The sequence below is a fragment of the Mobula hypostoma genome, chromosome 26, assembly GCF_963921235.1.
Source record: "Mobula hypostoma chromosome 26, sMobHyp1.1, whole genome shotgun sequence".
Lineage (NCBI taxonomy): Eukaryota > Metazoa > Chordata > Chondrichthyes > Myliobatiformes > Myliobatidae > Mobula > Mobula hypostoma.
In genome coordinates this window covers 33,319,699-33,342,428 of record NC_086122.1, presented here as the reverse complement: position 1 = coordinate 33,342,428, position 22,730 = coordinate 33,319,699, and the positions used below count along the sequence as shown (strand labels likewise).

The 22,730-nt window shown below is 46.7% G+C and overlaps 1 protein-coding gene across 2 annotated transcripts in view; it reads right to left on the bottom strand.

The window, feature by feature from the left end:
* The window catches only part of kdf1a (keratinocyte differentiation factor 1a), a 35,613-nt gene extending 15,680 nt beyond the window's left edge, over positions 1-19,933 (bottom strand). For both annotated transcript variants that reach the window (XR_010016201.1, XM_063034054.1), the window contains exon 1: positions 19,752-19,933. The gene's annotated coding sequence lies outside the window, so the exon portion shown is untranslated. The remainder of the gene's footprint in view (positions 1-19,751) is intronic.
* Positions 19,934-22,730: the final 2,797 nt, after the last annotated feature.

The following is a 22,730-nucleotide window of genomic DNA, read 5'->3' as shown; positions in this document are numbered from 1 at the left end:
CTAGACAAGGAGCTAATCGAGTTCTATAGGAATACACAAAGGTTTGACCCATGGAAGAGCAGAGCCACGACTATAAATGCAAAACCGTCACAAATATATCCAATAAGAAAATTTCAGAAAATCTTTTCACCATCATCAGGGGATCAGTAGTGGAAAGAGTGAGCAGTTTCCAGTTCCTGGGTGTCAAGATCTCTGAAATCTATTCTGGGCCCGATGTATCAATGCAGTTACAAAGAAGGCACCACAGTGGTTATGCTTCATAAGGCGCCTGAGGAGATGTGTCAGCACGAATGTACTGTGGAGGGCATTGGAAGTGCGCTGATGCACAGTGATGTCTGGAACAGAGGGGCCACTGCACAGGACTGGAAAAAGCTGCAGAAAGCTGTAAACTCTCAGTCCGTTCCATCATGGACACCAGCCTCCCCAACATCCTGGACAGCTTCAAAAGTACATCCGTCATTCAGGACCCTCATCACCCTCTTCTCTTTGCTACCATCAAGGAGAGGGTACAGCAGACAGGAGACACACACTCAATGTTTCAGGAACAGATTCCTCCTCTTCGATTTCCGAATGGACAATGAACTCATGAACACTCCCTCAGTATGTCCCCTCTCTTTTTGCTCTATTTACTTATATGAAGCTCTTTATTATAATTTATAGATTTTATCTCTCTTCCCTCTGAGCTGCACGGGTGCGTGGCCGCACGGTAACTGAAATGCTCCTGTGCACATCGCCCTTGTTGCCATGCAGCTGGATAGAATGATTACACAAACCATTATTTTTATTCACTCGCTTCAGGACCTCAGCACTGCTGATAAAGCCACACCGACTGCCCTTCCCTAACTGTGCTTGAGATGGTGGCGGTCAACCATCCTTTCGGACTGCTGCATGGTGGGTAGGGAGTTCCACAATCAGATCCAGTGATGACCATGATGAACTTGTCATGTACAGTGGATTCCAGTTAACTGGGACACATCCGGACCAGTACAGTTTGGCCTAAAATTTTAAAAGATTGGCTGTTCTAATTAACCAAAGATTCATGGAAATAGTTAAAGGCTATATAAAATAGACAAATTACCATTTAACTGAGTAACAAATTATGTATTTAAATGAAATACTGAACAAATTAGAACATTATAAATACCTCTACTATAAAACTGTATTAGTTCCTAATATTTATCAATGGAACAATTCATCTGCCATGTTGTCTGATTGACTGTAAATGAACAAAATCAGTGCAGACACCTGATGCAGATACTGGACTGCCCTTTATTCAATGCTTTAGACGACTGCATCCTCCAAATCTTCATTTTCATCGTAATACTGAAGATTTCTCATGCTCGCTTCTCACTGCTTCTGTCGAGCAAGAGGTCCAGGAGCCTTGGGTCCAACACCAGCAGGTAACAACAAACAGGTATTACCCTAAACCATCAGACTCCTTAACTGACACAGAAAACTACATGCATCACAACTATAAACTGATTCTACAGCGAAGTGACTCACTTTCAGGGATTCGTTATAACTCATGTTTTCAGTATTTTTTTTTACTTACACAAGTTGTCTCCTTTAGCATATTGGTTCTTTGTCAGTCTTTGTTTTTCCTATTGCATTTCCTTATTTTTCATATAAATACCCGCAAGAAAATAAATCTCCGGGTGGTATATGGTAACATATACATACTTTGACAATAAATTTACTTTGAAGTTTGAAATCAGGTTTCTGGTTTGTTAATTTAAGTCCCTACATTACTAGATCGCTGCCACGTCTGTGAAAAGGGAGGGCTGATCACAACCTGAATGTTTTGTTCAGGTTGGAATGATATAAAATTTTCCTTTGTCAGCATTTGGCTTTACCTCATCACCAGCTCCCCAGTCCCTTCCACCTGCTGTAATTAATCCTCACGTTACATTCAAAACTGGATAAATAGAAACTTCCTACAACTAAACATATTGGAAAGATTAACACAACCATCTGTCAATCCCATAAATCATGTTTCCTTCTATTCACTGAAATCTTAGCAACTGAAAATAGACCAAACTCTTCACAACTCGCATGTTACACTCAACCACAGAATGAGTTTCAGACCATACCGTGGCATTACATAAATCATTTCTACCTCTATAACATCACCCAGCACACAGCTGCCTCACCCTAACTGCTTTGGGAAAACTCATCCTTGCTCTGTTTTTAATGAGGTCTTATAACATATGAGGAGTGTTTGATGGTTCTGGGCCTGTATACGCAGAAGTTCAGATCTCATTGAAACCAATCGGGTATCGGAAGGCCTAGATTGAGGGGATGTGGGGAGGATATTTCCTGTAGTGGAGCAGTCTAGGACCAGAGGACACAGCTCAGCATAGAGGGATGCCCTTTTGGAACAGAGATGAGAAGGAATTTCTTTAGCCAGAGAGTGGTGAATCTGTGGGTTTAACTGCCATGGATGGTTTTGGAGGCCAGGTCATTGGGTATATTTAAAGTGGAGGCTGATGGGTTCTTGATTAGTCAGGGCATCAAAGGTTGCAGTGAGAATGGAGTTGAGGGGGATAATAAATCAGCCATGATGGAATAGCAGTGAAAACTCAATGGGCTGAATGGCCTGATTCTGCTCCTTAGCCTTATGGTCTACACCTCCAAATTTACCGGCTGCAATGCTTTCTCAGTTGGTCTTATTTGTCCTGTAAACTTGAAGCCACCTCTGTAGACACTTTACCTCTTCACACATCGGCACCCATTTTATTGAACGTTATCGAACAGCCTGGCGCAGAAACACCAATGCCCACGAACGGAAAACCCTTCACAAGGTTGTGGGCCGGGGCCCAGTCCATCGCGGGTAAAGCTGTCCCCGCCACTGAGCACATCTACACAAAGCGTTGTCGCGGGAAAGGAGCCTGCATCATCGGGGCCCCCTCTGCCTAGGTCATACCCCGTTCTCACCACTGCCAGCAGGCTCTTGAACCAGTGGGGAGAACTTCATTTACCCACAACCTATGGACCCACTTGCAAGGACCCTGCATCTCACGTTCTTGAGATTTGTTCATTATTATCATTTCTTTTTATATTTGCACAGTTTCTTGTCTTTTGCCTTTCATTGATTCTGTTATGGTTACCGGATTTGCTGAGTAAGTGTGTCCACAAGGAACTGGGCCTCAGGCCTGTGCGTCGTGAGATATACGTACTTTGATAATAAATTTACTTTGAACTTTTGGCTGTGATGTGGGGAAGGGGCGGTGCTGGACGGTAACATGAATAATATCATCACTGAGATGTGGGACAATTACAAGCTGAGGCTCACACAGCTCTGGCTAAGTAAATACTGAACGGTGGAAGGTGGCAGAATTGGAGCAGAGTGAAGGGGAGACCAAATTAAAAACGATGAGAATGGAATAAAGAATAAAGTAAATGACTGGGAAGAAATCAAGATAGTCGAGGAATCCAGGGCAGATACCGATAAACACCAGCTTCAGATAAAGCAGCTCACATCTGCCCATACTTGCATTGTATACACGATACCAAACTGACAGAAATAAACTTCAGTGCCTAAATTGACAAATATTTACAATACTGCCTGATTTTAAAGTGGCAATGCACGAGTAGTTTATTCTGGAGTCGGCCTGATATTTTGACCACTCGTGCATTGCCCCATAAAAATATATTTCAGGTGGATCCCAGAATAAACTACCTGTGTATTGAGTGACGGGAAAGAAAGCTGATCAGGAGGGAAGTGAAAATCAGGAGTAGATGGGCAGGGGGGAGGAGGAGGAGAGACTGGGGGTGGGGTGGGAGACCAGGGTGGGGGGACGGTGATGTTTCCTATGGTGGGGAAGTCTAGACTGGAAAATCCTACAAAAGATAGTGGATTCAGTCCAGTACTTTACAGGCGAAGCCCTCCCAACCACTGAGCACGTCTACAAGAAACGCTTTCGAAGCAAGGTAGCATCCATCAACAGAGATCCTCACCACCCAGGCCATGCTGTCTTCTCACTGCTGCCATCAGGTAGAAGGTACAAGAGCCTCAGGACTCACAACACCAGGTTCAAGAACAGTTACTACCCCTCAAACATCAGGCTCTTGAACAAAAGGGGATAACTACATTCACTTGCCCATCCATTGAGATGTTCCCACAACCAGTGGTCTCCCGCTAAGGATCGATATTCAGTTCCCATTACTTATTACTGTCTATTTATATTTGCATTTGCAGTTTGTTGCCTTCTGCATTCTGGTCAATCTTTCATTGATCCTGTTATAATTACTTTTCTATAGATTTGCTGAGTATGCCCACAGGGAAATGAATCTCAGGGTTGTATATGGTAACACATACAATCTGTGCGGATTGGTAATAACATATCCTCCTTGCTGACGATCAACATTGGTGCACCTCAGGGGTGTGTGCTTAGCCCACTGCTCTACTCTCTATACACATAACTGCGTGGCTAGGAATAGCTCAAGTACCATCTATAAATTTGCTGATGATGCAACCATTGTTGGTAGAATCTCAGGTGGTGACGAGAGGGCATACAGGGGTGAGATATGCCAACTAGTGGAGTGGTGCTGCAGCAACAACCTGGCACTCAACGTCAGTAAGATGAAAGAGCTGATTGTGGACTTCAGGAAGGGAAAGACAAAAGGAACACATACCAATCCTCATAGAAGGATCAGAAGTGGAGAGAGTGAGCAGCTTCAAGTTCCTGGGTGTCAAGGTCTCTGAGGATCTAACCTGGTCCCAACATATTGATGTAGTTATAGAGAGGGCAAGACAGGGCCTAGGAGTTTGAAGAGATGTGGCATGTCAACAAATACACTCAAAAACTTCTGTAGTTGTACTGTGGAGAGCATTCTGACAGGCTGCATCACTGTCTGGTATGGAGGGGCTCACTGCATAGGACTGAAAGAAGCTGCAGAAGGTTGTAAATCTAGTCAGCTCTATCTTGGGTACTAGCCTGCAAAGTACCCAGGACAACTTCAGGGAGCGGTGTCTCAGAAAGGCAGCGTCCATTATTAAAGACCTCCAGCACCCAGGGCATGCCCTTTTCTCACTGTTACCATCAGGTAGAGGGTACAGAAGCCTGAAGACACACACTCAGTGATTCAGGAACAGCTCCTTCCCCTCTGCCATCCGATTCCTAATCAGACATTGAACCCGTGAACACTACCTCACTTTTTTAATATATATTATTTCTGTTTTTGCACATTTTTAAAGATCTATTCAATAAATATATACTGTAATTGATTTACTTGTTTATTTATTATTATTTTATTGTATTTATTATTATTTGTTTTCTCTGCTAGATTATGTATTGCATTGAACTGCTGCTGCTAAGTTAACAAATTTCACGTCAACATGCCAGTGATAATAAACCTGATTCTGATAATAAAATTTACTTTGAACTCAGAGGCCCTGTGGTCTAGGGGAATGGGAATGGAGACTTTGAACATAAAACATAATCATACCAGCACAAGTACAGGTCATTTGGCCCACGGTACGGTGCCACTGTTTTTGCCTACTCCAAGATCAATCTAACCCTTCCCTCTGATGTACCCCTCCATTATTCTTTCATCTTTACACCTTCACACATTTGAATGTCTCTAATGTGTCTGTCTTTACCACCACACCTGCAGGGCGTTCAATCACCCAACACTCTGTGCAAGAGCCACCTCTGACATCCCCCCCCCAATACTTTCCTTCAATCACCTAGAATTATGCCCTGTTGTATTTGCCGTTTCCACTCAGAGAGAAGGGTGCTGGCTGTCCATTGTATCGATGCCTCTTATTCCGTTAATGTTCCGAAACACCCAGTGGAATTTGCTTCCAGCAGTCCGTTTGCTAGCCCAGTTCAGATCATAACTATCTTCTCTGTGGACTCATTTCTTTTCTTCATTCCCTCCATGTTCTTTTTGCCACCTCTCCCCTTTAATCTATCGTCTACCTCCCTCTGGTGCCCCTCTTCCTTCCCTTTCTTCCATGGTCAACTGTTCTCTCCTATCAGATTCCTCCTTCGTCAGCCCTTCACCTCCTCCACCCATCACCTCCCAGCTTCTTAGTTTAATCCCCCACCTTCCCCCTCGCCTGGTCTCACCTATCACCTGCCAGCTCACAATCCCCCACCAACCCAACTTCTCGTTCTGGTTTCTGCCCCCTTCCTTTCCAGTCCTGATGAAGGGTTTTGGCCCAAAACGTCGGCCATTTATTCCCCTCTACAGATGCTGCCTGATCTGCCAAGTTCTTTCAGCACTTTGTGTGTGTGTTGCCCAGGATTTCCAGCATCTGCAGAATCTCTTGCGTTTATCATCTACTTTCTTGGCTTTTGTGACAAATGGTTTCCCAGAACCATTGTCAGCGATACTCTAAGGGGACTTAAAACAGGTTTCATTGTCCCACACAGTCACTGAACAAGATCCGTCGCTACCTCACTTTCCCTAAGTCACAAGTCTTTTAAAGTGGTAGAGCAAGTTAAAAGATTATTGAATACAGAAACAAGGAAGTTGTGCTAAACCTTACAGGTCTTTTGTTAGGCCTTGACTAGGGACCTCAGGCTCTCTGCACTACAGCTCGCGTTCTCAGTATTATTTATTTACTATTTTATTCGCTCACTTTGTCTTTTAGGCATTTGTTATTTGTCGGTCTTTGGGTGTAGTTTTTCATTGATTCTGTTTTACTGTGAATGCCCGCAGGAAAACGAATCTCGAGGTAGCACATGGTGGCAGACACATACTTTGATAATAAATTTACTTTGAACTTCGAACGCTAAAACTTGGTTGAGGTCTTAAAGAGTTACAGGTTTAATAGTGTGATCCGCCCTCCAAGAGGACCTTTCATAGGGTTTGGAGGCTTGCGTGCCTCAGTGACCCGGAGAGCCCTGTTGGCTGGAATCGGGGCTTTATGTGGCTCTCGGTAGGGTCACCCCTGCCAAACGGGTCAAAGGGGAGAGGCCAGAGTAAGAGGGGTCCACCAGTCCTCCAGGTTCGGGTGTTCGGCTCGGGGGTTAACTACCCTGACTGGTCAAAAGGAAAGCGTTACAGAAACAGCAACGAAGATTCCTCTACGTGACCAAGGGGTTTCATTGCTGCCCTAAACTCCAGCGGCATAACGGGCAATTAATTCATAGCGTGATCTACAGGCACGCGGAGAGGTTTATTCTTCTCAGAAGGCGAAGGGGAAATCTGCTGAAGCTGTTGCATCCTTTGACAGAGCACACGGGAGAAATTGTGTCCTGTGCTCCGTGAGTCAGTTACCAGAGGTGACTAGTACACGGCAGAAGAACAGGAAGGGAAGCGAGAAGAGAGATGCCTCCACAGAGAAAGTAGTTCAGGAAGCTGAGAGCACATTCCACAGGATGGATTCGGAGCACCCCATTTGGCAGGACTATGGTGAAAAGGCAGTGCGTGTATCTAAAGCAGGCAAGCTAACAAGCACACTCAGATGAGGATCCACCTTTGGTGCTGCCAGTTTGAGATGATTAATGAGGTGTACAAAGTCTATTCTGAGCTCTAATTAAGGCCCCAGGCGATCAAACTATTGCTCATCTGGTGTTTAACCAGGATAAAAATTTGACAGCACAAAAGGAGATCATTTAAACATGCAATAACTTACCCCACTTTCCGGGAAATCATGAGCGAATGTAAAACAACTATGACATACTGAGATTCCTGAAAGAATTTGCAGAGGTGATATTCAGGCAAAAATGTGAATCAAAGTCTGACCAAAAAGTCTGGTGAACGGATAAACTATTGGGTTATTTTAGGGAAGCAGAGAGGCAGAGAGAGAGAGATGTTTATACAGCACAGAAAGTGGTCCTTCAGCTCCTCCAGGCTGTGCCAAACTATTATTCTGCTGGTCCCAGCAAACCGTACCTGGAGTGCAGCCTTTCATACTCTCTTATATTGCAATGGAACTCACGTCCACCCTTTCCCGCTAACAGCTCGTCCCAGACTCGCGACACCCTCAGGTTCCCCTTAAATATTTCACCCTCTACCTATGATGTCCAACTCTAGTCTCACGCAACCTCAGTGGAAAAAAAAAACTTGCCTGCACTTACCCTAGCTATACCCCTCATAATGTTGTACACCTCTATCAAATCTCTCATTCCCCTACGCTCCAGGAAATAAAGTCTTAACTTATTCAACATTTCCCTACAACTCAGGTCTTCATGTACCAGCAACACAGGTAGCTAACCAGAACTGTACACAGCATTCTAAATTTGGACTCACCAATATCTTGTACAACTTCACCATAACAACCCAACTCCTGTACTAAGCACTCTGATTTATGAAGACCCTATCGACCTGTGATGCCATTTTCAAGGAATTATGGACCTGTATTCCCAGATCCCTTTGTTCTACCACATTCCTTAGTGCCTTACCGTTCACTGTGTCAGACCCACCCTGGATGGTCCCCCCCAAAGTGCAAAGCCTCATACTTGTCTGCAGTAAATTCCATCGGCCATTTCTCAGCCCATTTTTCCAGCTGGTCCAGATCCCACTGCAAGACATGATAGCCTTCCTTGCTGTCCACTACACCCTGAATCTTGGTGTCATCCAGAAAATTGCTGATCCACATCACCAGCAAAATCATTAATACAGAAGACAAACAACAACAGTTCCAGCACCCATCCTGCTGTCACTAGCTATCGAAAGCAGAGCCACTGACAATGGAACACAGAAAACTGGGGATTCATAGGGGGAAAAAGTTCTGGAAGAAAACAAACATTTGTAGCACCCAGTGAGGTCACAGATAGAGAGGGATACGATATGATAATTGGTACGTCTGAACTAGCTATAGATCAGGTGCTGGTAAATCATCACCATTACGTGCCATGTCGTATCAAAAGGACAATCATGGTCATTCAATTTTTTTCCTACACAAAATAGTGACATTGCCCACACATCACCCAGTGTGTGCGTGCAGGGCCGGTGTGTACACGTGCGCGCAGGTACACGCCAATATGAAAATGCAGGCCCGGTGCGTACGTGTGTACGCAGGTACACGCCAGCATGAGAGGAAGTCCCACTGGGAGAGCGGCCTGCGCCGATGAAACGGCGAGAGGCTGAATGAGTGACGAAGGTTGGCGCTGACTGGGGAGATCACTCAGTGCTAAGGATGTGCTTCCAGAAAGGAAAGCATGAATGGAATCAATGCTAAACGGTTCGTCATTACAGAGACAAGACCGTAAGATATAGGAGCAGAATTAGGCCACTGACCCATCGAGCCTGCTCTGCCATTCCATCATGGCTGATTTATTGTCCCTCTCAACCCCATTCTCCTGCCTTCACCCTGTAACCTTTGACACTCTGATTAATCAAGAACCCATCCACCTTCAGCTTGAATATACCCAATGACTGGGCCTCTGCAGCGTCTGTGGTGATGAATACCACACACTCAGCACCCTCTGGCTGAAGAATTTCCTCTTCGTCTCTTTTTCTAAATGGAGGCCCCTCTATACTGAGGCTGTGCCTTCTGGTCCTAGACTCCCCACTATAGGAAACATCCTCTCCACATCCACTCTATCCAGGCCTTTCAATATTCAACAGGTTTCAATGAGGTATAAATAAAATTCAAGGCATAGACACATTGATTTATAACTTTTTAAGATCGCTATAGAATACTAGGTTAGTGCAGAAAAATCCGAAGATCATCCATAACCTTGTTGAACGTTATAGCAGGCACAAAGGGCCAAATGGCCTACACCTGGTTCTCAATCCTAGGAATTTACAATTTCACTGCTGATGTAATAACAAAGAGGATGAATGCATGTGCTGCCCTTTGAAACGTACGTGATGAACTACCACACAGTCCTGATGAAGCCTCTCGGCCTGAAACGTCGACCATTCATTCCCACCCATGATTGTGTAGCCAAGTTTCCATCAAACTTAATATACAAGTTTGCTGATGACACCACGATTGTAGGCCACATCTCGGGTAATGATGAGTTTGAGTACAGAGAGGAAATTAAGAACCTGGTGGCATGGTGCGAAGACAATAACCTATCCCTCAATGTCAGCAAGACGAAGGGATTGGTTGTGGACTTCAGAAGGAGTAGCAGACCGCACGACCCCATTTACATCGGTGGTGCGCAAATGGAACAGGTCAAAAGCTTTAAGTTCCTCAGGGTCAATATCACAAATGACCTGACTTGGTCCAACCAAGCAGAGTCCACTGCCAAGAAGGCCCACCAGTGCCTTTACTTCCTGCGAAAGCTAAAGAAATTTGGCCTGTCCCCTAAAACCCTCACTAATTTTCATATATGCACCGTAGAAAGCATTCTTCTAGGGTGCATCACAACCTGGTATGGAAGTTGTCCTGTCCAAGACCGGAAGAAGCTGCAGAAGATCGTGAGCACAGCCCATCACATCACACAAACCAATCTTCCGTCAGTGGACTCACTTTACACCGCACGCTGTCGGAGCAGTACTGCCAGGATAATCAAGGACACGACCCACCCAGACAACACACTTTTCATCCCTTTTCCCTCCGGGAGAAGGCTCAGGAGCTTGAAGACTTGCAAAGCCAGATTTGGGAACAGCTTCTTTCCAACTGTGATAAGACTGCTGAACGGATCCTGACCCGGATCTGGGCCGTACCCTCCAAATATCCGGACCTGCCTCTCGGTTTTTTTGCACTACTTTACTTTCCATTTTCTATTTTCTATTTATGATTTATAATTTAATTTTTTTTTACTACTTACTATCGATTTGTACTCCATGGACCACGAAGCGCAGAATCAAATATCACTGTGATGATTATACGCTCTAGTATCAATTGTTTGGCGACAATAAAGTAAGATGCTGCCCGACCTGCTGAGCTCCTCCAGCACATTATGTGCATTGCTCGAGATTTCCAGCATCTGCAGTACCTCGTGTCAATGATTTACCAACCAATATCCTTGTTTTTATCCGTACCATGACTGGTCAATGCCCAACTCCGGTTGCCCCTGAGAAGTTGCAGGAGATTAATCCAGTGATGAAAGAATAACAATGCATTTGCAGATCAGGACGGTGGGGATGTAAATCTTGTATGTGCTGTCCTTGCCCTTCCAGACAGTAAAGGTTCTGGGACTGGGACAACTAGCCCTAGTGAAAAACTGTAGATGTTGCACACTGCGGCCAGTGCCTGAATTTCAGGGGGAGACAGGCTGCCATTTTAACAGGCTGGATTTTGACAAGTTTCCCAAGTGTTTTTGGAACTGCACAAACGCAGACAAGTGGAACGTATTCCATCTCACTCTTGACTTGTGCCTTGCAGGTTGTCACAACGCTTTCTGGAAATCAGAAGGTGAATCAGTCATCAGAGAACATCGTGACTGGCTTGAATAGAGTTTAACCTCTGAAATGAAGAGTCATGGTGGAAACTACTGATGATGACTGGGCTGGGGATACTGACCCGAGGAAGACAATGTCCTGGAGCTGAGAAATTGATCTCCAGAGTAGCAACCATGCCCACTATGTGATGTATGACTACAGTCACGGACAGCACTTCTGTCATTTTCCAATGTTTTACCGGGAATCCTTTGCACCAAATGTTACCTTGTGGTCAAAGTCTTCGCTTGATCCAGTTCCAGAGCTCAGTCTGGTTGTACTTGTTTGGGTGAAGGTCCAGAGCGAGTGGTTTTGGCAAGACCCAATCTGAGCTTCATGAGTTTGTCATTGACCACCTGATACTTAACAATCTGCTTTTTAGGTTCTCCATTAGGAAGGGAGTCAATGGCTACAGGGAGAAACAGCAGAATGCAGTCGAGGAGGAAAATAAATCAGCCAAGATCAAATGGCAGAGCAGACTTGAGGGGCCCAATCGCCTAATTCTGTTCCCGTTTCTTACGGTTGGTAACCTTGTTAATAACACCACCCTGATGTAGTTAGCTTCATGGAACTTGTAAACACAGATGCTGGAAATCCAAAGCAACACACACACACACACACACAGACACAAGATATTGCAGGAACTCATGGCGTCAGGTAGCTTCTATAGAAATGAATAAATAGTCGATGTCTTGGGCCCAGAATTTGTTCTGCTTTTTGCAGGACAAGACATTCCTGGATGTTCATCCAAGATTCAAGATTGTTTAATGTTATTTCATATACAGAAATGTAAAGGAGAACAAAATAATTGTTACTCTGGATCTGATGAAGCACAAAAATAAAAACACAATAAGATAAAGATGCAATTATGTTAAAAATCACAATAAGTATACATATGTAAAATAGCTTAGATTGATTGTATGTTCATAAAGAGAGACGAGGCACAGGAGTGTCTGTACATAAGGTGACTGACAGGAAATGATAAAGTAGTGGTGGTGGGGGCTGTGGAGGGGTGGGTTAGCGGGTGGATACGTATAGGATACATATGGAGTGTGGAGGGGTGGGTTAGCGGGTGGATATGTATATTTTACATATGGAGTGTGGAGGGGTGGGTTAGCGGGTGGATGTGTATAGGATACATATGGAGTGTAGAGGAGTGGGTTAGCGGTTGGATACGTATGGAGTGTGGAGGGGTGGGTTAGCGGGTGGATATGTATAGGATACGTATGGAGTGTGGAGGGGTGGGTTAGTGAGTGGATATGTATATTTTACATATGGAGTGTGGAGGGGTGGGTTAGCGGGTGGATATGTATAGGATGCATATGGAGTATGGAGGGGTGGGTTAGCAGGTGGATATATAGGATATGTATGGAGTGTGGAGGGGTGGGTTAACGGGTGGATATGTATATTTTACAAATGGAGTGTGGAGGGGTGGGTTAGCAGGTGGATATATAGGATATGTATGGAGTGTGGAGGGGTGGGTTAACGGGTGGATATGTATATTTTACATATGGAGTGTGGAGGGGTGGGTTAGCGGGTGGATATGTATATTTTACATATGGAGTGTGGAGGGGTGGGTTAACGGGTGGATATGTATATTTTACATATGGAGTGTGGAGGGGTGGGTTAACGGGTGGATATGTATATTTTACATATGGAGTGTGGAGGGGTGGGTTAGCGGGTGGATATGTATATTTTACATATGGAGTGTGGAGGGGTGGGTTAGCGGGTGGATACGTATGGAGTGTGGAGGGGTGGGTTAGTGAGTGGAGGTGTTGATCAGCCTTACTGCTTACCACTCCAGCCACTGTTGTAAACACAGTGAATATATAGAGCTATTTCTGCAACACAAGTTTTATGCATACAGGAAGAATGTTCACAAGATCACAAGACAAAGGAGCAGAAGTAGGCCTTTCGGCCCATCGAGTCTGCTTCGCCATTTTATCATGAGCTAAACTATTCTCCATCTAGTTCCAATTTCCGGCTTTTTCCCCATATCCCTTGATACCCTGACTAATTAGATACCTGTCAGTCTCCTCCTTAAACACCCTCAATGATCGGGCCTCCACAGCTGTATGTGGCAACGAATTCCACAAATCCACGACCCTCTGGCTAAAAAAATTTCTCCTCATCTCTGTTTTAACTGGGTACCCTCTAATTCTAAGACTGTGGCCTCTTGTCCTGGACTCACCCACCAAGGGAAACAGCCTTTCCACATCTACTCTGTCCAACCCTTTCAACATTCAAAATGTTTCTATGAGATCCCCTCTCATTCTTCTATACTCTGATGAATACAGTCCAAGAGCCGACAAACGCTCCTCATATGTTAGCCCCTGCATTCCAGGAATCATCCTCGTAAGTCTTCTCTGAACTCTCTCCAACATCAGAACATCCCTTCTAAGATAGGGGGCCCAGAACTGCACACAGTATTCCAAATGAGGTCTCACTAATGCCCCATAGAGCCTCATCAACACCTCCTTACTCTAATACACTATTCCTCTTGAAACAAATGCCAACATAACATTCGCTTTCCTTACTGCCGATCCAACCTGGTGGTTAACCTTTAAGGTATCCTGCACGAGGACCCCCAAGTCCCTTTCACTTCCGATTTTTGAATTTTCTCCCCATCTAAATAATAATCTGCCCGATTATTTCTTCTTCCAAAATGTACAACCATACATTTCTCAACATTGTATCTCATCTGCCATTTCTTTGCCCACTCTCCTAAACTGATCAAGTCTCTCTGCAACCTTTCCGTTTCTTCAACGCTTCCTGCTCCTCCACCTATCTTGGTGTCATCCGCAAACTTAGCCACAAAGTTAAACTGTCCCACGGTCTCTGTCGTCCTTTAGCATTGCGCAGCATAAAACTAATTGGCCAAGAACCGCCTTCTGGAATTTTTTTATATTTTTAGAGATTTTTTATATTTTATTTATATTTTTTATTTATTTAGGAATGAAGGAAAGCACCCTTCATTCCCTTTGAGCTGTGCCCCCAGCAACCCCCGACAATCCCCAATTTAACCCTAGCCTACTCACGGGGCAGTTTACATGACCATTTAACCCATCCAGTACATCTTTGGACTGTGGGCGGAAACCGGAGCACCCGGAGGAAACCCACACATTCCACGGGGAGGACATACAGAGACTCCTTACAGACGGCACCGGAATTGAACTCCCACCTCCAGAACGTCCCGATCTGTAACAGGCTCACGCTGACTGCTAGGCCACCGTGATGGGTACCAAGCCTGCAGTGCTCTGATCTGATATACAAGTTACGCGATCACTCGCTGCTCTGGCCATTGAAAACTCCTTTCGCCGTTCGGTTGGAGCAGGTTGGTGCCTGAAAACAACACCAGAGAGGCAAGAAAGGACGCACACAAAAATGCTGGAGGAACTCAGCAGGTCAGGAAGCATTTATGGAAATGAATAAACAGTTTTCGGTCGAGACCTTTCATCAGGACTGGAAGGGAAGTGGGCAGAAGCCAGAATAAGAAGGTGGGGTGGGGAAAGAGTACAAGTTGGCACACACAGGCTTGACCCATTGCATACCAGATCATAGTCCTTCCTCTCCCACTCCTCATCCTGGCCTCTTACCCCTTCCTTTCCCGTCCTGAAGAAGGGTCTCGGCCTGAAACGTCAACTGTTTATTCCCCTCCGGAGATGCTGCCTGGGCTGCCGAGTTCCTCCAGCATTTTGTGCGCATCGCTCTGAATTTCCAACATCCGAAGAAACCCTTGTGTTTCAAGTTCCAGTTTATTGTCATCTGACTGTACATATCTACAACCAAACGAAACAACGTTCCTCCGGACCTCAAAGCAGAAAACACACGGAGCACGTAAACTAATATATGACCATAAATGAAACATACTTCAAAGTGCACGCTGCCCAAGTTCCGTATACCATACAGCATGCTGACCTTGGGTGTGTTTATAACATGCAGGGGGTGCTGAATCTTCGAAATTCTCCACACGGGGGCGCTGTGGAAGCTGGAGGCACAAAGTACTGCAGATCCCGGGGCCTGCAGCCAAAGGTAAACCCTCTGGGTAAACTCAGCAAGTCAGGCAGCGTCTGAGGAGGTAAATGGAAGGCCAACACTTCAGGTCAAGACCCTGCTTCAAGTCTGGTGTAGGGTTGTAGTTCAGGGTCTCTGCTGCCGCAGGTGCTGCCTGAGCAGTCGAGTTCCTCAGGCCATTTTGTTTTTTTGTTCAGTTCCTTGTACTCCAGAATGAGACCAGCTGATACTTAGATATTCTGAGACACAGGTATGGTGCAGAAAGCAGATAAAAGATCAGGGAGAGCAACAGGAGGCCAGATAAATTACTCCTGCAGAACATTCTTTTGTACAACGACGCCAGGTCCTTTTGAACAGGATTCCGCATTCTCTCACCATTTAAAAGCCCTCAGCAGTTCCATTTCTTCCCCCCAGTGAAGTGGATAACCCCACAATTTTCTGCATGCACGTTATCGGAGACGTTGTTGCTCACTCACTCAATTTGCTGGCATCAGTTGAAGCCTCTTTGCATCACAGTCACAAATCATATTCTAGTTTAGTTTGGTGTGAATGAAAATTTAAATAATTATACAACAATGCAGGGACCATCAAGGAGCAAAGGGTGGGGGGGAGGGAGTGAGATGGGGGAAGAGCGAGGAGGGAAATGACCAGCTGATGTCTAAATTTGGACATCCCACTTTAAGAAGAGGTACAGATTCAGAGAAGACAACAAAGGAATCTGCTGGAACGATTTCAACGATGAATCGCAAGGCTGTCAATCAGCACGTTGCTCTCCTCACGACCAAGAAATTCAGAAGCCGTTCAACAGCATGAAGGGTTAACCCAGGGTAAGTAAAGGGAACTGGCCTGCAAGAGGTTACATGTGGTAATCAAAGTATAGCTTCAAGACAACTGACAAAGGAATCGGAGAAAAATACAAGCAGCAGAGAGAATTTAGAGCGCAGTGCCGCAGAGGAAGTGGTTCAACAGTAACTTTGTGAAAGGAAATAGATAAATAACCACAGGACAAGGGGAAGAGTTAACCGGACCGGTCTTTGAAAGACCTGGTACAGACTTGATGGGTCAGATGTACCTGTATTGTAGTACGACTCTAACAAGAATCTCTTACATTTCTAAAACATTTTTCACATCCTCATTACCAAAGCACTTTTGATCAGTGGTCACTACACCTTAGCTTTTCCTCTCTGTAGTCTTTGCCATCTCACACCCCCTACCCTCCCCCACCCCCATACAGACTGATGTAATGAAATTTTAAAATGTTTCTGCCATTCAGGGAAATGCAACGGCAAACAGCACTGACACGTCGGTAAAAATCCTTTCACAGGTGGTCTCAATCTTGTCCAATTATTCAAATATTCAAACTGAGCTGGGCTTTAAAAACCAAAGATTACAGACGGAACCAACATGGTAGGACAGGAAAGGAAGCAAAGGCAACAGCGCCACATCCCAAGCAGATGCACAGGCTGCTGAGGGAGTCCAACGCAGCAGCTGAAGATGCCCAGCCGCATACGAGCCGCCACGACGTGGCATCCTGCCCTACCATACAAAAAACTCCTCCACACCGAAAAACTGCTCTACAATAGCAATCAAACAGAGAGGTGATTCCTATCAGGAAAGATTGACTAGTGTCCAAAGTTCAAAGTACATTTATTACCAAACTTTGTATATTACATACAACCCTGAGATTCGTCTCCTTACGGGCAGCCACAAAACCAAGGAGCACTATTAAAGAAACCCATTTAAAAAAAACAGCTGCCAAACACCCAACGTGCAAAATCGAAGAACAAATCGTGCAAATGATTACAAGTAAGCAAATAACATTTAGAACGAAAGGTCACGGAAGTGAGTTTGCAGCCCAGAAGCCAGTCATCACCGCGGCCCGTCCAACAGCCACAGCGTCAGTTCCGCGCAGAGACGAGGAAACCAAAAGCAGAGCACGATAGAACACAGGAACGAGCCCTTTCGACCCGTGATGAAGATTGAGGGATTTCTGATAACAAACGGGCTCCTGCGGATGGCACAGATGCTTCCACTTACAGGGAGTCTGTCATCGTTTTGTATTTACGACACAAGAGAAACTTCTCTATCCAGGGATGTACATATCTGGGTGCCAGGTAGCACAGTAACTACCGCTGGGGCACTGGAGTTCAGAGTTCAATTCCCGCGACTGTCTGTAAGGAGTTTGTACGTTCTCCCCGTGACCGCGCGGGTTTCCTCCCACAGTCCACAGACCAACTGATTGGTGGGTTAATTGGTCATTGTAAGCTGTTGTGTGGTTAGGCTGGGGTTAGATAGCTGGGTTGCTGGGCAGTGTGGCTCGCTGGGCTGGAACGGTCTGTTCTCTGCTGCATCTCTAAACAAGGCCATAAGATATAGGAGCAGAATTAGGCCATTTGGCCCATCGACTCTGCTCTGCCATTTCACCATGGCTGATCCATTTCCCTCTCAGCCCCAATCTCCTGCCTTCTCCCTGTGTCCCTTCATGACCTGACTAATCAACAATTTATCAACCTCTGTCTTTAGTATGTCCAATGACTTGACCTCCACAGTTGCCTGCAGCAACGAATTCCACAAATTCACCACTCTCTGGCTAAAGAAATTCCTCTTCATCTCCGTTCTAAAAGAACGCCCCTCTATTCAGAGGCTGTGTCCTCTGGTCTTAGACTCTCCCACCATAGGAAACATCCTCTCCACATCCACTCTCTCAAGATCTTTCAACATTCAATAAATTTCTATGAGGTCACCTCTCATTCTTCTGAATTCCAGTGAGTACAGACCCAGAGCCATCAAACATTCCTCATACAACAAGCCATTCAACCCCGGAATCATTTTCACGAATCTTCTTCGGACCCTCTCCAGTGTCAGCACGTCCTTCGTTAGATAAGGGGCCCAAAGCTGCTCTCAACAGCACTGCAATAAGCCAGGCCTCACCAGTGCTTTATAAACCCCCAACGTTACATTCTTGCTTTAAATGAATAATTACTTTAATAAATAAACCACTGTAACAAAGAGCAGCTGGGGGAAATAGCAGGGGCACCTTTAAAGGGAAGTTGAATTTACACAATGAAAAGCAGTGCTGGGAGGATTAGAGACAGAGAGAGCTTTGGACAACACATCAACTCCAACACCAAGCAAATGACTCAAATGGCCTGTTCCTCAGCATAGGAGACACCGGCTACATCACAGAACCAGCTCTCTACTCTGAGGAAGGGCAAGACGGGAGAACACGCTCCAGTATTCAGCGGGGGTGAACGAGGAAGGGAGCAGAAGAGATTTGAGGGCAAAGAGAGGGAATGGCAGGGGTTGGAGAAGCCCCTGACAAAGTCTAAGTGACAGTGGCGGAAAGAGATGAACAAATTCAAATTCCCTGGGTGTCAACATCTCCGAGGGTCCACCCTGGGCCCAATTACAAAGAAGGCACGCCTGCAGCTACACTGCATTAGGAGCTGCCAACACTTGGTGTGTCACCAAAGACCCTTGCCAAGATCTACCCACAGAGAGTATTCTGAATGGCCGATCGCAGGCTGGTACTGAGGCTCCAATGCCGCAGAAAGCTGTAAACTCTGCCAGTTCCATCGTGGGCACCGGTGGGGGCATTCTCAGAAGGCAGAATCCAACATTAAGGACTCTGACCAACCTGGACATGTTCTTTCATTACCGCCATCAGGGAGGAGGTACAGTACCCGCCCTCAATGTTTTAGGAACAGCTTCTTCCCCTCCGCCATCTGATTTCTGAATGAAATCATGAACACCACCTGCTATATCTTTATTGCAAGTTATGGACACTTTTAAATTAGTCTGCATCGCACTGTCGCAAAACAACAAAACTTCACGGCAAATGTCGGTGACAATCAGCCTGATTCTCGATCTCATCAGAGAAAATGCTTCACGGATCTCCTCAGAGCTTCCTGGAAAAGCTGTAGCAGCCTCGCCGCCCCAGGACCGCTCGGGAAAGTACCGCGGCCGGACATTCTGCCCGCAAGCAATGGGGGGCCACGGAGCCCAGACAACCCTCCCACCACTGCATTGGCCGTGGTCAGGCGACCCCCTCTACCCCCTACCCCTGCCCTGCCCTGGCTAGTTGCTGGCCACGTCCCCCACACCACAACATCGAGTAAAGTTTAAACTTGTTTTACTTGCAGCAGAAAAAAAGTCACAACACGCTACAGAAAAGTAAAATCTCTGACTTAGACCTTGTCCCAGGCTTCTCCCCAACCCTACCGTTCGCTCTCTGGCCCCTTCCTTGTTGACTAATCTTCCTGCTTCACTCTCCTTCCCTTCACGCTCACTTACATGCCCTCTACTCCCTGTCTCTCTCTCTTTCTCCTCCACACTCTCTTCTCTCGCCCCAGCCTTTGCCAACATTCCCCGGGGAGTTAAAAAAAAGTTTCAACAGCCAGGAGAACTTCCCGGGATCTGCGGCCGGGCCTCGGTTTCCGGGTCCTTACCATAACACACGCTCCTGGGAGGCGAGGCCCCGCCGAGGTCGCCTCCTGCGACCCGCGCTCTGCTCCGGACTGCAATCCGATCCCTGCCCACTCCCCGCGATCCCGTTTCTCCCTTGTCGATCCCTTGGACTCTCTTCCCCCGTCCCGGCAGATCCTCACCTGGACCAGGTGAGCGCTGACGTCACGAGGTGCTCCAGGAAGGGGAAAAAATGAAACAGGAAACGCGGGGTTGGTTAAACTTGTAATAATTAAATTGTTGCCAAATATTTACAGCAGGGGACTAAACCACTTACTCCACCTTGTTTACAGACCGGCTGCCTCACAACACCGCCAAGTTAATGTGTTATTCCAAAACACAGCGCGGATTTAAAGGCAGATGTGAGCACATCTGCGGTTCTGGAGGTGCAGCGGGGACGTGAGATGGAATGGCAGGAGGGTGCAAAGTTCCGGGACAAATGACAGCCACGCACCCCCTATGTCGCCAGTGGCAAGAAACAGAAAGGAGATGGTTAAATGATCCTGGGCCCTCAGCCTTTGACCTTGTGAAAGTACAAGGTACAATAAAGGGGTTTTGGTGAAGGGCAGCCTGACCACAGGAGATGGTGATGCTCGTATGAATGAATCGAGACTCAGTGGGGCCTACCCAGGTTACGACAGGGGCCCGCAGGTTTCACAGGCTGGAGTTGGGCGATGAATTTAATGAAGAGCGCAGGGCAACATGTAGTTAAACAGGCCTGTTAGCTATTCAGACTTCTCTGCAAGATGCGCCCGCACTGCCACAGGGCAGGAGATGGGGCAGCTGGCAAATCCAGCCTGGCAGCCTCCCGAAGGCCCACTCGTGTGTACGGGCTGTAGGCGACCTGGGGAAGGGGGATCTCTATCCACAACCGTAGAGGTTTATTCACAAGACAGCACCCTAGTTACATTACCCTACTTACCACCATTCAGGACCCCAGACAGCCCTTCCAGGTGAGGCGACACTTCATCTGTGAGTCGACTGGGGTGATATACTGCGTCCGGTGCTCCCGATGTGGCCTTCTATATATTGGCGAGACCCGACGCAGACTGGGAGACCGTTTCGCTGAACACCTACGCTCTGTCCGCCAGAGAAAGCAGGATCTCCCAGTGGCCACACATTTTAATTCCACATCCCATTCCCATTCTGACATGTCTATCCACGGCCACCTCTACTGTAAAGATGAAGCCACACTCAGGTTGGAGGAACAGCACCTTATATTCCATCTGGGTAGCCTCCAACCTGATGGCATGAACATTGACTTCTCTAACTTCCGCTAATGCCCCACCTCCCCCTCGTACCCCATCCATTATTTATTTAAATACATACACATTCTTTCTCTCTCTCTCCTTTTTCTCCCTCTGTCCCTCTCACTATACCCCTTGCCCATCCTCTGGGTTTCCCCCCCTCCCCTTTTCTTTCTCCCTGGGCCTCCTGTCCCATGATCCTCTCATATCTCTTTTGCTAATCACCTGTCCAGCTCTTGGCTCCATCCCTCCCCCTCCTGTCTTCTCCTATCATTTCGGATCTCCCCCTCCCCCTCCCACTTTCAAATCTCTTACTAGCTCTTCTTTCAGTTAGTCCTGACGAAGGGTCTCGGCCCGAAACGTTGACTGTACCTCTTCCTAGAGATGCTGCCTGGCCTGCTGCGTTCACCAGCAACTTTGATGTGTGTTGCTTGAATTTCCAGCATCTGCAGATTCCTCGTGTTTACCCCAGTTACATGTTGAATTGCTGAGCCCGTGACGGGCAGCACCGTAACACAACGCCATTACAGTGCCAGCAACCCGTGTACAATTCTCGCTGAGTTTGTACGTTCTCCCCGTGACCGCGTGGGTTTCCTCCGGGTGCTCCGGTTTCCTCCCACAGTCCGAAGACCGGGAGAGGGAAGTGGAAAGGTTTAGGAGGGTAATGAGCCACGTGGGTGTAACTGGATGGTCTGGGAGAACCTGTTATTACATTGTATCGCTGAAGCCGTCAGCGCAGGAGTCGAGTGGGCGAAGTGGTCCTGACCCTCCAGCAGACCATTGCCTTTGTCAGAGCTGGGCAGCAGCCAATACCTGCCAAAAGAACATCTGCAGGCATTCTGACCTCTGCAAGGGACTGGCAGCTGTTGGTGGACCTCGAACGGCAGCTGAAGTTCCCCAACCATATCGCAGCCACCACCCTGCGACCAGACATTGTCCTAGTGTCTGAGTCGACTAAGCAAGTGGTGCTGCTGGAGCTGACGGTCCCATGGGAAGATAGCTTGGAGGAGGCCTTTGAAAGGAAGCTCTCCAAGTACGCAGGACTGGTCAGCAACTGTCAGCAGGCTGGGCGGAGAGCGAGGTGTCTCCCAGTGGAGGTTGGATGTAGGGGATTCGTAGCCCGTTCTTTAGTTAGAGCCTTCAGCATTTTGGGCATCGAGGGAGAGAGGAAGAGGAGAGCCATCCGCAGTACCACCGATGCGGCAGAGAGGGCCTCAAGATGGCTGTGGCTCAAAAGAGGGGAGCCATGGAGTCATAAGTAGCTAGTCATCTGGACACAAGCTGGGGTCTGATCAGCCCCGGCTGGGTCACCTGGAGGAGGTTGTATGATGTTGAAAGACCCGAAACACCCAATGATTCCAGGAACATCACTGAAGATGTGTCCAGAGGCATCAGTAGATGTACGTACACAGCGAAATAAATAAAAAGTAAAATTATACAAACTTTAACATCATCATATCACATGACCCTGCTGTTCAGCAGGAACACACGCACAGCAACACGCTGCATGTTTAGAGATACCTACAGAGGCCGATCGACAAGGTGGAATGTAGCAGACTGGGGCAGTGTCAGCACCCACTATACTTTAGGGTTAATTATTATTCTCAGCACACACGAGCACGAGCCTTTATCTCATCCGCCGAGGGCCAGTTTTAAGGGTAACCCTGGAGCCAGAGAGGGGGTGCATGGTGAGGGTCCAGTCTTTATCGTACAGGT